Here is a 14848-nt window from a genome sequence, read left to right on the forward strand (position 1 = left end):
ACGCGGTAGGTCTCAGGTTCGAGGCCTGGTAGATTCATGTTTTGACCATCGTGATTAGACATAATAATAAGGTAGATCTCTTCGAAAACTCAGAACAATCAAGTATCTATGGTGTAGTGGTTATCACGTCCGCCTTACACGCGGAAGGTCCCAGGTTCGAGCCCTGGTAGATTCATGTTTTGACTATCGTGATTAGACATAATAATAAGGTACATCTCTTCGAAAACTTTAATTAACACATATCTATGGTGTAGTGGTTATCACGTCCGCTTTACACGCGGAAGGTCTCAGGTTTGAGCCCTGATAGATACATGTTTTGACCATCGTGATTAGACAAAATAATAATTTAGGTCTCTTCGAAAACTCATAACAACCAAGTATCTATGGTGTAGTGGTTATCACGTCCGCCTTACACGCGGAAGGTCCCAGGTTCGAGCCCTGGTAGATACATGTTTAGACCATCGTGATTAGACATAATAATAAGGTAGATCTCTTCGAAAACTCAGAACAACCAAGTAACTATGGTGTAGTGGTTATCACGTCCGCCTTACACGCGGAAGGTCCCAGGTTCGAGCCCTGGTAGATACATGTTTTGACCATCGTGATTAGACATAATAATAAGGTACATCTCTTCGAAAACTCTGTATGACAAAGTATCTATGGTGTAGTGGTTATTACGTCCGCCTAACACGCGGAAGGTCCCAGGTTCGAGCCCGTGTAGATACATGTTTTGACTATCGTGATTAGACATAATAATAAGCTACAACTCTTCGAAAACTTTATGTTAAAACGTATCTATGGTGTAGTGGTTATCACATCCGCTTTACACGCGGTAGGTCTCAGGTTCGAGCCCTGATAGATACATGTTTTGACCATCGTGATTAGACATAATAATAAGGTAGATCTCTTCCAAAACTCGGAATAACTAAGTATCTATGGTGTAGTGGTTATCACGTCCGTTTTACACGCGGAAGGTCTCAGGTTCGAGCCCTGATAGATACATGATTTGACCATCGTGATTAGACATAATAATAAGGTACATCTCTTCGAAAACTTTACATTAACACGTATCTATAGTGTAGTGGTTATCGCGTGCGCTTTACACGCGGAAGGTCCCAGGTTCGAGGCCTGGTAGATTCATGTTTTGACCATCATGATTAGACATAATAATAAGGTAGATCTCTTCGAAAACTCGTAACAACCAAGTATCTATGGTGTACTGGTTATTACGTCCGCCTAACACGCGGAAGGTCCCAGGTTCGAGCCCTGGTAGATACATGTTTTGACTATCGTGATTAGACATAATAATAAGGTAGATCTCTTCGAAAACTTTGTGTTAACACGTATGTATGGTGTTGTGGTTATCACGTCCGCCTTACACGCGGAAGGTCCCAGGTTCGAGCCCTGGTAGATACATGTTTTGACCATCGTGATTAGACATAACAATAAGGTAGATCTCTTCCAAAACTCAGAATAACTAAAAATCTATGGTGTAGTGGTTATCACGTCCGCTTTACACGCGGAAGGTCTCGGGTTTGAGCCCTGAAAGATACATGTCTTGACCATCGTGATTAGACATAATAATAAGGTACATCTCTTCGAAAACTCTGTGTGACAAGGTATCTATGGTGTAGTGGTTATAACGTCCGCGTAACACGCGGAAGGTCCCAGGTTCGAGCCCTGGTAGATACATGTTTTGACTATCGTGATTAGACATAATAATAAGGTAGATCTCTTCAAAAACTCAGAACAACCAAGTATCTATGGTGTAGTGGTTATCACGTCCGCTTTACACGCGGAAGTTCTCAGGTTCGAGCACTGAAAGATACATGTCTTGACCATCGTGATTAGACATAATAATAAGGTACATCTCTTCGAAAACTCTGTGTGACAAAGTATCTATGGTGTAGTGGTTATAACGTCCGCGTAACACGCGGAAGGTCCCAGGTTCGAGCCCTGGTAGATACATGTTTTGACTATCGTGATTAGACATAATAATAAGGTAGATCTCTTCGAAAACTTTGTGTTAACACGTATCTATGGTGTAGTGGTTATCACATCCGCTTTACACGCGGTAGGTCTCAGGTTCTAGCCCTGATAGATGCATGTTTTGACCATCGTGATTAGACATAATAATAAGGTAGATCTATTCGAAAATTTTTCATTAACACGTATCTATGGTGTAGTGGTTATCGCGTGCGCTTTACATGCGGAAGTTCCCAGGTTCGAGCCCTGGTTGATCCATGTTTTGACTATCGTGATTAGACATAATAATAAGGTAGATCTATTCGAAAACTCAGAACAACCAAGTATCTATGGTGTAGTGGTTATCACGTCCGCCTTACACGCGGAAGGTCCCAGGTTCGAGCCCTGGTTGATCCATGTTTTGACTATCGTGATTAGACATAATAATAAGAAACAACTCTTCGAAAACTTTATGTTAACACGTATCTATGGTGTAGTGGTTATCACATCCGCATTACACGCGGTAGGTCTCAGGTTCGAGCCCTGATAGATACATGTTTTGACCATCGTGATTAGACATAATAATAAGGTACATCTATTCGAAAACTTTATATTAACACGTATCTATGGTGTAGTGGTTATCACGACCGTTTCACACGCGGAAGGTCTCAGGTTCGAGCCCTGATAGATACATGTTTTGACCATCGTGATTAGACATAATAATAAGGTACATCTCTTCGAAAACTTTATATTAACACGTATCTATGGTGTAGTGGTTATCACGTCCGCTTTACACGCGGAAGGTCTCGGGTTTGAGCCCTGATAGATACATGTTTTGACCATCGTGATTAGACAATAATAATTTAGATCACTTCGAAAACTCATAACAACCAAGTATCTATGGTGTAGTGGTTAATACGTCGGCTTTACACGCGGAAGGTACCAGGTTCGAGCCCTGGTAGATATATGTTTTGACTATCGTGATTAGACATAATAATAAGGTAGATCTCTTCAAAAACTCAGAACAACCAAGTATCTATGGTGTAGTGGTTATCACGTCCGCTTTACACGCGGAAGGTCTCAGGTTCGAGCACTGAAAGATACATGTCTTGACCATCGTGATTAGACATAATAATAAGGTACATCTCTTCGAAAACTCTGTGTGACAAAGTATCTATGGTGTAGTGGTTATAACGTCCGCGTAACACGCGGAAGGTCCCAGGTTCGAGCCCTGGTAGATACATGTTTTGACTATCGTGATTAGACATAATAATAAGGTAGATCTCTTCGAAAACTTTGCGTTAACACGTATCTATGGTGTAGTGGTTATCACATCCGCTTTACACGCGGTAGGTCTCAGGTTCTAGCCCTGATAGATGCATGTTTTGACCATCGTGATTAGACATAATAATACGGTAGATCTATTCGAAAACTTTTTATTAACACGTATCTATGGTGTAGTGGTTATCGCGTGCGCGTTACATGCGGAAGTTCCCAGGTTCGAGCCCTGGTTGATCCATGTTTTGACTATCGTGATTAGACATAATAATAAGGTAGATCTATTCGAAAACTCAGAACAACCAAGTATCTATGGTGTATCGGTCATCACGTCCGCCTTACACGCGGAAGGTCCGAGGTTCGAGCCCTGGTAGATACATGTTTTGACCATCGTGATTAGACATAATAATAAGGTACATCTCTTCGAAAACTCTGTATGACAAAGTATCTATGGTGTAGTGGTTATTACGTCCGCCTAACACGCGGAAGGTCCCAGGTTCGAGCCCTGGTAGATACATGTTTTGACTATCGTGATTAGACATAATAATAAGAAACAACTCTTCGAAAACTTTATGTTAACACGTATCTATGGTGTAGTGGTTATCACATCCGCATTACACGCGGTAGGTCTCAGGTTCGAGCCCTGATAGAGACATGTTTTGACCATCGTGATTAGACATAATAATAAGGTACATCTATTCGAAAACTTTATATTAACACGTATCTATGGTGTAGTGGTTATCACGTCCGTTTCACACGCGGAAGGTCTCAGGTTCGAGCCCTGGTAGATACATGTTTTGACCATCGTGATTAGACATAATAATAAGGTAGATCTCTTCGAAACAATTTATTAACACGTATCTATGGTGTAGTGGTTATCGCGTGCGCTTTACACGCGGAAGGTCCCAGGTTCGAGGCCTGGTAGATTCATGTTTTGACCATTGTGATTAGACTTAATAATAAGGTACATCTCTTCAAAAACTCAGAACAACCAAGTGTCTATGGTGTAGTGGTTATCACGTCCGCTTTACACGCGGAAGGTCTCAGGTTCGAGCCCTGAAAGATACATGTCTTGACCATCGTGATTGGACATAATAATAAGCTAGATGTCTTCGAAGACTCAGAACAACCAAGTATCTATGGTGTAGTGGTTATCACGTCCGAAGTCTCGTTTTGGTTTTCGTCGAGTGCGGTCGTGATTTTCTCTTGCTCCGTCCTCGGCTTCTCCTCTTGCTCGCGAGTTTTTTTTCGGCCTTTTGGGCTTCTTTATCTGTATCTTTGCGTGAGTTACTTTTTTGCTGTATATTTTGTGTCTGGTTTCTCGCGTTTTGGGCTCTACCTCGGGCAGAGTCCCGTTATTTTTTCAACTAATCTACTAACACGATGGAAGTTTTAAAACGTTCGGTTTTTGTGGAATGTCAGGAGCGCGTTGTTGCGAAGATTGAAGAAGCTTTGTCCTTGTCTTTTGGTTCGGATTTTTATTCGTCGGTGGTGAGTACGAAAGGCGGATTTTTCGTAACTTTTGTCTATGTGGAAGATGCGGATAATTGCGCGGAATTAGGTCTTGGGCTAGAGGCGGAAGATTGCGTGGTGCGTAAGGTTGGGAGTCGCGAGATCATTGCTACATTTTTTGATCTCCCGGAGTTTGTGTCGGATGACGTTTTGAAGGCAAAGTTGTTGAGTTATAATTGCGAGTTAAAAATTGAGGTGGTTTGGGAGCGTATAAATGGCAAGTATTACGGGCAACGATCGGTGAAGGTCTCGCTACTAGAGGGTGTATCTAGCTTACCTTATAGTGTGCGTTTGGTCGACGTCATGGTGCTCGAAAGCTCCTACCGCGTTCGGCATGATCGACAGGGCAAAGTTTGTAATAAGTGTCTGTCTAACTCTCACCTCTACAAGGACTGTCCTCTCTTTGTTTGCCGCCGGTGTGACGCCCAGGGGCATAGCGCCCGGGTTTGCCCCAATGTTGACATACCTCGACGTCTGCCTCCTGCTGCACCTTCTGAAGACTTGCCAGTTGGTGCTTCTTCTGCCGAAGTTATCCCGGAGGGCGGGCCAACATTTGCAGCGCCTGGAGACTCTGATGTACTGGTTGCGGCCCCGAATCGTCCAGTTTCTAGTAGTGAGGGTGAACCTTCCATTTGGCCCGAAGATGGCCAGGGCAACTGGCGTGTTGTTGGTGGTACGAAGGGGCTGAAAAGGCCTAAGTCAGACCTCACCTTGCTTGGTCGGACTCCTTCTCCACGTATAGCTGACCAGGTGACCCCTACGCTGCTCTCGCCCTTCAATGATAAAAATAGTTTCTCTTAACGTCCGCGGTTTGCGGGCTCTGGTGAAGATGAAAGAATTGGTTGAATGGAGCAAAGGTTTCGACGTTTTGTGTTTCCAAGAGATTCACTGGTCGGGCTCCCATGTCGCGGTTTTTCGGTCTCTTTAGCGCGGTCCCATTTATTTTGATAATGAGCCTGTTTCCGGTTTTCGCGGTGTTGCTATTTGCATACGGGCGGGTCTTGACGTTTTGCCATCCCGCGTCCTCCGTAGTGGAGAGGGCCGGTTTATTTTGGCGTCTTTGTCCATTGACGGCGAACCTCTGGATATCGTGAACGTGTATCTTCCGAATGTCGCGCCCGATCGCTTGCCCTTTTATGACCGTTTGCGTGGGGTGGTCTCGAGGTGTTCGCGTCCCCTCGTCGTCGGGGACTTTAACGACGTCGCGCAGCCGGGTCTCGATCGCCGACCATTGCCTGGCTCCTCTTCGCGTTTGGGCTCGACTGCCTTATTCCGCTTTCTACGCGATACTCACCTCATTGACGTTTGGCGCGCAACACATGCGGACAACTTTGACTGGACCTGGTCCGGTCCCGTGTATGGCTCTTTTATTTAATCGCGCATCGACTATGTTCTCCTTGCCGGGGAGGACCGTCAAAATGTTACGATCTGTCAGATCTTACCGTGTCCCCTTTCGGATCATCGCGCCCTTGAACTCCGTCTCGTCTTGGACGGCGTTAAGATGGGCCCCGGTACGTGGTCATTTAATGCGCGTCTCTTGCAGTTCGACGCCTACCGCCAGGCAGTTTTACGAATTCTTCGCCGGAGTCGGCAACGCTTTGGCGAATCGCCGGACAAATTTGCATGGTACGAAGCTTTAAAGCAGTCCCTACGCGAACATGCCATGTTGTACGGGAAGGTTCAAGCCTCGCGTGATCGCGCCGACCGAACTCGCTTACGCGAAGCCTTGTCCAAGACTCAGCTAGCCGCCTCTGATTCCTCGGTTGGTCTCGCGGACTTTCTTGCGGCGAAGGAGGCCTTAAACGACTTCGACAGGGGGGTGCTGCAAGGGGCAGTATTTCGGGCTAACCAGCAATGGCGCACGGCCGGTGAGCGTCCTACGTCCTTTTTTCTCCGCCTGGAACGTCATCGGCAGTCTTCTAAGTCGATCAAGTGTGTCTTCGCGCCTGACGCGCAGCTCCTCACGGATCCGGGGGCCGTTCGGCAGCGCTATTTTGAACACATCGCGGCGATGTCTCGTCGACGTCCTACTGACCGGGCTTTAATTGACTATTACGCGTCTTTCGTTACTAACAGACTTTGCGCGGCCGACGCGCAGGCTTGTGATGCCCCGATACGGTGGGCGGACATTTCAATGGTCTTAAATTGCGCTCCCGCCGGCAAAAGCCCGGGTACTGACGGCTTCACGAATGAGTTCTGGCGATTCGTGTTGCCACATATTAAGGAAGAATTTGTTGAACTACTTTCCCATTGTCATTCTGAGGGTCGCCTTCCTCCTTCTATGAACATCGACCACCTGGAACTTTCGAAGATTTGGATATAAGTATATCAAAATCGTCTATAGAGAGAGAAATAGTGTTCGACGAATTCAGTCCCTTAACATTCGAAGAATTTGAACTAGTGCATCGCAATCGGATAGAAACGCCACCATTTATCTTAACAAATGAACAAAATCATTTACATTACCAATATTACGTAAAAATTTGCTATTGTGGTTGCCCACAAAATTATAGACGAATATGTCCCGCTTGCTATTTTCATCATAGTTTAAACGATTGTTTAAACGCTAAATATGAACAGTTAACTGATCACTATCAGGTTAATAGTAAAGACGCGCTACTCTATTATATCTGGAACTACAGTGTGGAAAAGATCAGAGTGCCCACATTTTTCGGACATTTTATAACAAAAAAAACTCGAGTTCAATGAGGAAATTAATTGTAGCACATTTTCCAGACTCATGGAAATTTAATTAAAGAATTCTCTGGCATCCACTAAACAAATCGTCCATGTAGTTTCAAATTATCACAAAAATGAGAATTTGTATGAACTCAATACAATAATGTTAATGAAAAATTAGTTTTTGTAAGATATCATAAATTTTGCAAGATTAATCCTGTAACAAACAGGAAATTAATGCCCTTTAGCGCAAATGTTCGATGTCTCTACCATCTTGATGTAGACATTCTTCAAGCCTACTGGCCATTGATTCGCGGGCGTGGCGAAGCATTCCTGGGGTGATGTTGGCAATGGCGATTTTTATTCTGGCTAGAAGGTCGTCGGGTGAATCTGGTTCAGTTGCGTATACCTTTCCCTTGAGGAAGAAATCTAACGGAGTTAGGTCAGGAGACCTTGGAGGCCAGGGCGTTGGTCCACCCCTACCAATCCATCGGTTAGGGAACTCGTTATTCAGCCACTCTCTTACGGGTACGGCGAAGTGCGGTGGCGCCATCCTGTTGAAACCACATATCCCTCACTACTGCCAAGGGTAAATTATTAATGGCATCAGTAAATTCTTGACGCAAAAACTTCAATTAACGTTGCCCGGTGATGTTCTCGTCAAAAATGAATGGGCCAATGATTCTGTCGACAATGATGCCAACCCACACATTGGTTTTCCAACGCACCTGATAATAATGCTCCCGAAACCAGTGAGGATTTTGCTGCGACCAATAGTGAAAGTTTTGTCTGTTGACTGTTCCATCTTGATGGAATGTAGCTTCGTCAGAGAACATAACCTTGCTAAGGAAACCTGGAATTTCTTCATCGAGGAACCGCATTGGCATACAAAAGTCCTGACGCCTAAGATAGTCATCCCCTGTTATCGCTTGGTGTAGGTGATTTCGATAAGGATGAATCGGTTCCGATGCAAAATGGACAGATATGTACGATGGCTAATGCCACACTCGTCTCGTACCGCTCTACTGCTGGTGTGAGGGTCGACTTCGAACCTTGCCACAATGTCCATCTCTCGGGCTTTGTTTCCAACTATCCGGTCAACCCTACGTTGACGTTTTTTGAACCGTAAAGCTACCTTCTGCTAGTAGGTTAGCTTCTAGCTTACCAAAAGTCCTTCGAGCAGGTGGCCTTCGGTTCGGAAAGCGTTCGCTGTACAAAATAACTGTCAGGCGAGAATTTCCTCGGCATTCACCCATAACGTAAATCATATCGAACTTTTCGCGATTAGTAAAACGCACCATCATAACGAAGAACCCAGCTAATTTAATTCGTAGGTGGGGCACACTTCCGAAGTAAACTACCGTAAGATAACCTCGTATTTACGGCCTAGAGGCCACAAACCTAAAAAATAACCCTTAATGCACATTGACCCTTGTTAACAGCCGCAATAGTTCTGCCTTTCATGGCAGTAGGTGTTTTTTGTTGTCGTTAGAAGGACATTAATTTCCTGTTTGTTGCAGGATTAATCTTGCAACATTTATGATAAAAAGCAAATTTTTCATTAACATTATTGTATTGATTTATTAAAATTTCGCATTTTTGTGATTATTTGAATCTACATGAACGATTTGTTTAGTGGATGCCAGAGAATTCTTTAACCGATTCCATCCTTATCAAAATCACCTACACCAAGCGTTAACAGGAGATGACTATCTTAGGCGTCAGGACTTTTGTATGCAAATGCGGTTCCTCGATGAACAAATGCCAGGTTTCCTTAGCAAGGTTATGTTCTCTGACGAAGCTACATTCTATCAAGATGGAACAGTCAACCGACATAACCTTGACTATTGGTCGCAGCAAAATCCTCACTGGCTTCGGGAGCATTATTATCAGGTGCGTTTGAAAACCAATGTGTGGGTTGGCATCATTGGCGACAGAATCATTGGGCCATTCTTTTTTGACGAGAACATCACCGGGCAACGTTAATTGAAGTTTTGGCGTCAAGAATTTACTGATGCCATTAATAATTTACCCTTGGCAGTAGTGAGGGATACGTGGTTTCAACAGGATGGAGCCACCGCACTTCGCCGTACCCGTAAGAGAGTGGCTGAATAAGGAGTTTCCTAACCGATGGATTGGTAGGGGTGGACCAACGCCCTGGCCTCCAAGGTCTCCTGACCTAACTCCGTTAGATTTCTTCCTCAACGGAAAGGTATACGCAACTGAAACAGATTCACCCGACGACCTTAAAGCCAGAATAAGAATCGCCATTGCCAACATCACCCCAGGAATGCTTCGCCACGCCCGCGAATCAAGGGCCAGTAGGCTTGAAGAATGTCTACATCAAGATGGTAGAGACATCGAACATTTGCGCTAAAGGGCATTAATTTCCTGTTTGTCACAGGATTAATCTTGCAAAATTTATGATATCTTACAAAATCTAATTTTTCATTAATATTATTGTATTGATTTCTTACAAATTCTCATTTTTGTGATAATTTGAAACTACATGAACGATTTGTTTAGTGGATGCCAGAGAATTCTTTAATTAAATTTCCATGAGTCTGGAAAATGTACTACAATTAATTTCCTCATTGATCTCGCGTTTTTTTTTCATAAAATGTCCGAAAAATTTGGGCACTCTGATCTTTTCCACACTGTATAACAAAGGTTGCTGTTCCAACTGCATTTTACAACCATTATTCTCATTAAAAGATGCTGACGATTGCGAACAAACTACTGATTGGCATAGTCCGTCAAATAATTATCCCTTCGAACACGGTTTTATGGGGGAAGACATTAACCGTAACACTGTTCCAAGACCTACAATAGAAGACGCGCTCTAACAGTTAATTACGTACAGGCGCCGCTCCAACTGAATTTTACCATAAATTCTAAATTTCCCTAAGTTTTTTGTCAATTATTTATTTGCCTTAGTTTTCCCAGTTTCCCAGGTTTGTACGAACCCTGAATTCAACCTCGTTCAGATAGGCAGTTCAGCGTTATTATGAAAACTACAGAAATAATGTCCTAATAACTTAATTGATCGGTTAAGAAAATTAAGATTAATAATAAAAAAGTTTAATGGTAACATTTATTTTCTGTTTTTCTTTACAATTAATTGACAAGAGATATTTCATTAAGAGTTTGTTTTTTAAAATGAAGAGCTATTGTTGTTATTTATTTGTCTTTGATATTTCTTTTTTCGTTCCTTTTATTTTTAATAAAATGAGGGGGCAGGGACTGAAGAAACGATTTCATCTGTTTCTGAGGTTTATTTCAAGTAACTTACTCTAGTCCCTAGATGCACAGACGCGCTGCTGTTTTTCAATTAATCGCAATTTTTGACCATTACTTCTTAACTTCTTCAACGTAATTCGCGGGGAAATATTAACCCTTTTGAAACACTGAACCACAAACTATACTCCTAATCTAACCTCAAATCCCAACCCGTAACTCGAACTCAAACCCCACCCGTAACCCAAACCCTAACCGTATCCAACCTCAAACCCTATACCTTACCCGAACTCAACCCTAAGAGATGTTTCATTAAGAGTTTGTTTTTTTAAATGAAGAGCTATTGTTGTTATTTATTTGTTTTTGATATTTCTTTTTTCGTTCCTTTTATTTTTTAATAAAATGAAGGGGCAGGGACCGAAGAAACGATTTCATCTGTTTCTGAGGTTTATTTCAAGTAACGTACTCTAGTCCCGAGATGCACACACGCGCTGCTGTTTTTCAATTAATTGCAATTTTTGACAATTACTTCTTAACTTTTTCAACGTAATTCGCGGGATAATGGTCCATGCGGTCGTCTGTACGCTCTTTGCACCAAACTTGCTCGTATGTATATATTAGCGTTTTTCTAAAAAAAGGTTTTATTCACTTATTATAAATTATGGCATGCTGATTAAAATTTATTCATCCGTATCAAATGGTTTGCTCCGGACCAACTATGTCGGGAAAATCGACATTTGTATTTAGATTGTTGGAAAATAGTCGATTAATGATTGAGCCACCTCCAGATCGTATAGTTTATTGTTATTATATGTATCAACCAAAAGTTGACGAATTAAAAAGAAAAATTGGAAATATCGATTTTTTAAAAGGTTTACTGCCTAATGACGAAGATTTCTTCGATAGGACTAAAAATAATCTGTTGATTTTCGACGTTCTATCATCCGAGTGTAATAGTAGTAGTCAAATTTCTGATTGGTTTGTCAAGGGGTCTCATCATCTCAATACCTCGTTGATTTTAATTACTCAGAACCTCTTCGCTAAGGGAAAGAGGCCAGGACAATAAGTCTTAATTGTTCTTATATAATTATCTATAATGCTCCAAGAGATTCGTCCGCTGTTGAATACCTAGGACGGCAAACGTTTCCCAAAAAGAAACATTTTTTAGCTAAATCCTATGAAATGGCTACGGAGAAACCGCATAGTTATATATTAATTGATTGTTAACAGGACCAAGATGATAAACTACGTTTAAAGAGCAATGTCCTTCCTTCTGATGGTCCTATGATAGTTTTTGTCGAGGATTACATTAACGCGAACTTGCCAAAATAAATTATTTACCATAACGATGGTACCCCGATCACTTCGTCCACACTATCCCTTCTTACACGTTTTAAAACATAGTAAACAAAGAAAAAAAATTCTTAAAAATAGTAGCAATGCTCAGATAAGAGCTATTTGCAATATTTGTCATAATATTACAACTGGAGGCTTGCCAATCACCAAGGCACAAAAGGCAAAACTTAGGAGTCATAGAAGGGTTATAAGAAGATTAGCTCTGAAATCTTTGTCATTAAAAAGAAACGTCGTTTGATGACGAATCAAACAGGAGGATTCTGGCCTTTACTACTAGGAATATTGGTACCTAGTGTAATTTCGGCGATTAACGCTGCACAATGAAAAAAATGATACTAGTTCCGGCTTCGACAGTTGTGTCGGCCGTAGACAGAGAATTATCTGATTTAGACAAAGAAATGAGTGAAATTCTTGAAAAACCAGGAACATCCGAAACAAAATTGAGAGAATATTTGACAACACTACAAAAGTTTCTAAACGTTAAGAAATTCGTTGAACCACCGACCGTAAAATTAAGTCAACCCTCTATTGTACAACCATTGTCAGTTCCAGCAGCAACAGCAGCAGCAGCTCCGGCATTTACATTTACTGCTACAATACCTACTGTATTACCAAATCCTGAAAGGCTTAAAAAGAATAGGAAAAACAGTATGGCCCAAGTAATTCACGAATATCAAGAACTGAAAAAATTGTACTCTCCACTTGAACTAAGAAAGAAAACTAAGACAAAATCCAAACCAAAAGAAGAAGAATCAAACATAACTGTAAGACGATAAAACAAAAAACGAAAGACGGAAAATAAATGGATCGATTTATACGCATAAAGTTTATTGATTACAATACATGTTTTTATGATTAAGTAAATTATTACACATAAACAAAAGTACCATTGCTTCGTTATACATTAAATCATGAGGATTATATAAGTCGTGAATAATCATATCTAGGGTATAGCCTTTACACATGTTAAATAAATAGATAATACAATGTAGTCCACACGTTTCGGACAAAGGATATTGTATAGGTACGTGGTTAAAATACCATTTACTAGCGTAAAGGTTAAGGTCTACAAGATTGTAGTAAAAAGGATCATTTCCGTAAGAATCAAAAAAGGTACCTATTCCATTATCTACGTAGATTGCTAACCAGTGAACGCCTCGGCTGGATTTTGGTTCCGTAATCAAACAAAAACCATATTTTTTCTGTCTGGGTGGTAATGGTTTTTGGTCAAAGGCAAAAACACCGATAAAAAATGGTTTTGTGACGGATTCACACTTTAAAAATTCGTTTATTTCTACGGTGTTCATTCTCCGGAGGGATTGCAAATCACGGTACGATCTTTTGACATTATTATTTCCGATTCAAATTCCGCGTAAACAACAGCCGTTTCATTATGAATCAACGGAGACTTAAATTTCATTGATATTCTCAAGTTTCCTTGTTTATTCCGTGATAGATGGTCAGCACTAGCTTGTTCTTCCGGGGTTAAATCAAATCCGTAGAGAACGTTACCTTCTTTATATTCTTCGTAAGAAACACAGTTTCCTTTATTTCTTTTAAACAAGTCCAAAGCCGTATAATTTGAAAGATACTCTCGTGAATACTCGTTAACGTTATAGTTTGGCGTAAACGGAGGGTTGGGAAATGTTTGGTTCCCTATTGTTAAGGCCAAGTAGTTTAAATTGAAATGAGCAAATTCGAAACCATTTAAACTCAGATCACCGTTAAAGGCTGCCGTTCAAACTAAACCAATAATTACCCTTGCTGGCATTTTATTCATAAATACATTTTCGCGTGTAATATCCGTTAAGCCACTGCTAATAGAAAAGTATTTTAACACGGTCCGGTTAATAGGGTAAATAACGTTATGTTTTTCATGAACCATAGCGTGAGCTAACATTATTTCCGCATTTACCTTAACCTTTTTAATTAGTAAAGTTACGTCTAATATTTTAAATTTAAATTTTTGATTTGCTATTGTTGAGATAATAGTAAATTCGTTTACTGACTTTATGAATCGAAACCTAACATCTACGTTATTTAAAAGAAACTTGTCCATTCGACACACATCAAGATGTAAATCACCGATCATATCAACGGGGTTTGAGAGGGCTACGCGATTTTTCCTTTTCAACATACCATTGTTATCATTTTTATTCGCAGCTAAAAACATTTTGCGGCGTCTACTGGATTATCTTTGTAGTACATTTTTGCAGACAGATAGGAAATTTTTGCACTGTCACCGTAATTTAGATGCGTTTCAAAGAATGCCAAATACGGATAAGCGTTTGTCGAAGTATTAACTTGAGTATCTCCGAAAAACACATCTACTTGATTAAACAGAGCGGCGTGTAACAAATTTACAGGACCCACGTCCGTTTCTAGAGCAGTTAAAGCAGAACCATCATCTTTGAGTAATTTTACTCTAACTTGTAGCAATGTTTTAGCCAAGTCCGTATAGAGATCATTAGATCCTGGAACAAAGAACTCAATAGGGCCTTGATCCGAAATTGATGCCAAAGGTTTGTAAATTACGTAGTCACTATTTTCTACATTGTAATTCGCCGGTGGTACCGCGAATAAATCCAGTTCTGACATCATACCCTCAACCATGTTTATTGTTTTTTTAGTCCAAAAAGTCAGTCTTGGTTCGTTTTTTCTTTATGCTTCGATTTCTAGTCTTCAGCTTTCTACGGCGACCCGAACCAGTTTGCGGTTGTGACAAGTGTTGACTCGCTTTTTGTAATAAATTTGCTCCAGCTTCACTCAAATTAGATTTCAGAGACTCTTTTAGGTTTCTACCCGCAATGTAATCACCAGC

At 41.2% G+C, this 14848-nt stretch overlaps 8 non-coding genes across 8 annotated transcripts; all 8 read left to right on the forward strand.

The window, feature by feature from the left end:
- The first annotated feature begins 102 nt into the window (after nucleotides 1-102).
- On the forward strand, nucleotides 103-175 carry TRNAV-UAC (transfer RNA valine (anticodon UAC)). The gene has a single exon. It is a non-coding gene; the product is annotated as a tRNA-Val (tRNA).
- A 202-nt stretch (nucleotides 176-377) lies between these two features.
- TRNAV-UAC (transfer RNA valine (anticodon UAC)) lies at nucleotides 378-450 on the forward strand. The gene has a single exon. It is a non-coding gene; the product is annotated as a tRNA-Val (tRNA).
- Nucleotides 451-515: 65 nt separating this feature from the next.
- On the forward strand, nucleotides 516-588 carry TRNAV-UAC (transfer RNA valine (anticodon UAC)). Its single transcript has one exon. It is a non-coding gene; the product is annotated as a tRNA-Val (tRNA).
- A 341-nt stretch (nucleotides 589-929) lies between these two features.
- On the forward strand, nucleotides 930-1002 carry TRNAV-UAC (transfer RNA valine (anticodon UAC)). The gene has a single exon. It is a non-coding gene; the product is annotated as a tRNA-Val (tRNA).
- Nucleotides 1003-2309: 1307 nt separating this feature from the next.
- TRNAV-UAC (transfer RNA valine (anticodon UAC)) lies at nucleotides 2310-2382 on the forward strand. Its single transcript has one exon. It is a non-coding gene; the product is annotated as a tRNA-Val (tRNA).
- A 203-nt stretch (nucleotides 2383-2585) lies between these two features.
- Nucleotides 2586-2658, forward strand: TRNAV-CAC (transfer RNA valine (anticodon CAC)). The gene has a single exon. It is a non-coding gene; the product is annotated as a tRNA-Val (tRNA).
- A 1029-nt stretch (nucleotides 2659-3687) lies between these two features.
- On the forward strand, nucleotides 3688-3760 carry TRNAV-AAC (transfer RNA valine (anticodon AAC)). Its single transcript has one exon. It is a non-coding gene; the product is annotated as a tRNA-Val (tRNA).
- Nucleotides 3761-3963: 203 nt separating this feature from the next.
- Nucleotides 3964-4036, forward strand: TRNAV-CAC (transfer RNA valine (anticodon CAC)). Its single transcript has one exon. It is a non-coding gene; the product is annotated as a tRNA-Val (tRNA).
- The last annotated feature ends 10812 nt before the right edge of the window (nucleotides 4037-14848 follow it).

Source organism: Phalangium opilio, unplaced genomic scaffold (genome assembly GCF_054372755.1).
Source record: "Phalangium opilio isolate 3A_F unplaced genomic scaffold, DU_Popi_V2 ptg000039l_2, whole genome shotgun sequence".
NCBI classification, from domain to species: domain Eukaryota; kingdom Metazoa; phylum Arthropoda; class Arachnida; order Opiliones; family Phalangiidae; genus Phalangium; species Phalangium opilio.